This window comes from Egretta garzetta, unplaced genomic scaffold (assembly GCF_000687185.1).
Source record: "Egretta garzetta isolate BGI_Z169 unplaced genomic scaffold, ASM68718v1 scaffold94, whole genome shotgun sequence".
Lineage (NCBI taxonomy): Eukaryota > Metazoa > Chordata > Aves > Pelecaniformes > Ardeidae > Egretta > Egretta garzetta.
Genome location: NW_009259683.1, coordinates 5,625,752 through 5,628,661, shown reverse-complemented (window position 1 = coordinate 5,628,661; position 2,910 = coordinate 5,625,752).

The window sequence follows — 2,910 nt, the reverse complement described above, 5'->3', positions numbered from 1 at the left end:
TTTTTCCTTTTCTCCCGCAGTTCTGCACATCTGTAAACTTCTTGCCGGCTCCCTAAGTTTTGTCTTCAGCCCTGCAGCGTTTTACACCCCATAAACGGTTACAGCAGTCATTTTCTTTTATTGCAGTGTATGGCTCTGAATTTTCCTAACAACAACTTCTGCCAAGACCATAACTGTGTTCCGTCTTGTTTTGCTTTAAATACATATGTGTGTATATATACATGCAAGTGCACCTCCGAAAAACAAGGCGGCTTTTATCGTTATTCACCATATCTGCAACGAAGGGTCGGTGTGGCGCAGAAGTGTGCTGCGGCTCATATTATGGAGGATATCTACCCTAGGCAGTAAGATGTCCGCCCAAAACAAGGGTGAATTTCAGCAAGCTCACAGACTTCGCTATTTTCTTTTGTTTCTGAGCTTGCTTTGGCTTGGGGCGGCGGGGGAGGGGTGGGTGCAATGGGGGTGTGAGTGGAAATCTTCCACTCCAAAGAAACCTTCTTTCTGTTTTTAAAAATAAATCCTATTTTGTCTTCTCTGCTCTAGCCGGCTGCCAGCCCAGCTCTTTCCTTCGGCTAAATCAGCGAGTAAAATTGACACCATAAATTCTATCGTAATTGTCAGTAAAATTTTATCTGTATCTATATCTATCTATATATACATATATAATCTGAGGCGCCAGTAAAATGCAAGGGGTTGTTTTTATTTGCCACGGGACATTTAAGAAGGGAAAAAAAAAAATCCCAAAGGTGAAGGCAAGGGAAGGAAAAAAAAATGGGTGACGTTCGAAATAACATATTTTGCATGGGCAGTTATCTCTAGAAGGGAATTTAAAATGAACGCGCCGGTCAGGCGAGCCTTCTCCCAAAGCTTGTTGAAGCACACTTAGCGCTGGACGTTTTCTGGTACAGGCTAATTAACCATCTCAGCCTAAATGTCGCTGTCTGGGCTGATTTACATTATTGTCCGCACCGAAGAACGTCGGACATTTTGGTTTGGTCCCAAATCCCCCCGCCCCGCCAGGCGAATTTTATTAAAACCGCGTTTTAAACCGGGGTCTGGTGCCCCCGCTGCCACCCGAGGGGCTCCCTCCTCGCAGCACCGGGCGCCAGCTTACCGAGTTATACCCGGGCGGGGGGAGCTGGGCCTCCCGGCAGCCAAGCAATGGCACTGAGGACCTGAATCGGCCCATTTAGGACGAAAATAAGCCCAAATTTTCATCACCTGGGGAGCTGCCTGTCTAGGAACCGTGGGTTTGCCTTGGCTGAGAAATAAACGCTACCGCCCGCCTCGCCTCCGCCGCCGCCCTGGCCCTGCCACGTCTGCTGGTGAGATTCGGCATGCCGTGGGAGAACCCCTCCTTAATGATCTTGAAACATCACAAAACGTAAAAGAATCAATATATTTTTATTTGGCAAAAAGTTAAATATCATTTCAACACAACGATTTGGTCAGTAGGCCATGAGGTAACTATTTCAAAATAGACAGTGTACGTTCTGCATCAACATAACTTCCCAGATTTATTTTTTTTTTAAATCGATACAAATTTACAATAACCAAATGTAGGTTTTTATAGCGTATAATTTATTATCAATAAAATTAACCTTCATTACAATAACCATCAAATCATTCGATTAAAATTAAAACGTAAACCATAGGTAGTTACCCTTTTCACATATACGTATAGCTCCGAAATCTGATAACTGCTCACTGGTGCAAAAACAATCTTTAAGCTAGTCTGTTTATTTACTTTTTTTAATATATAGATTATATATACAACCGACAAAGACAGTACTATATATATATCAACTCTGCATACTAAAATGACTTGCTTCAATATTTTGAGAACCGTAATTCCCAGACATCCCGGACGAACTTTTTTTTCTTTTTTTTCTTTTTTTTTTGGCGTTGGGATATATATAATATATATTTTACAATCAAAGGTTAACTGTCTAATTATACAGAAAAGACTTAATACACTACAGAGCTATACTCTATGCAATTTTTATAATAAACAACCTGAGTTCAAATTGAATTCTAGCTTACACCATTACATCCGGTACAGCACCCAAGCACATAAATTGAGTCACAAACATAATTACCACAATAAAACACAGTGTTCAAGTATTAGAGCAGAGATCTCTCTGCCGCGCAAAGAGCGAATAAAATTAACTACGTAGACTAAACTATACAGTCCGTAAATAGTTGTGCATTATGAAAAGGTAGTTTTTTTCTTTATTCTTTTTTTTTCTTTTTTCTTTCTGTAAGTGAAGAAACAGGTAGATTTATACAAGCCAGCTAAACAGCCTTCTCGTGCTAATGCCCCCTTTTTCTTTCCTATTAGAAAATTAAAAGTCTTACTGTACCTCTCCTGGCAAACTGGCCTCTGTGACAATCAAGGTACAATCATAATCACAATTTGCCATGGGAAAAAAATGAGGCCTGGACCCAGACGCATTGCATGGCAGGGTTCGAGGGGAGGAATTTTTGTTTTGTTTTTAACTTTTTTCTCTTTTTTTTTTTTTTTTTTAATTTATGCGTTTTCAAATTTAACCCGCGTGTCTCCATCATTCGTCCTTTGCACGATCTTTGTTGATTTTCTTCATTTTCATCCTCCTGTTCTGAAACCAGATTTTCACTTGTCTCTCGGTCAAATTGAGGAGTCTGGCCACCTCGTACCTACGGTCCCTAGTGAGATACATATTGAACAGAAACTCCTTCTCCAGTTCCAGCGTCTGATGCTTGGTGTAAGGGCATCGCTTTTTCCTGGTGGACCTTGCGTGGAGCCAGTTTGCAGCTGGGTTATCTACAACGAAAACAACAGGAGAAGTTCAGGCTTGGGCGTGGGCGTGGGGGGGGGTGAAGTGGGGCTGAGGAGGGAGATGTACGCGGGACCAGCCGCGTAGATGTCCC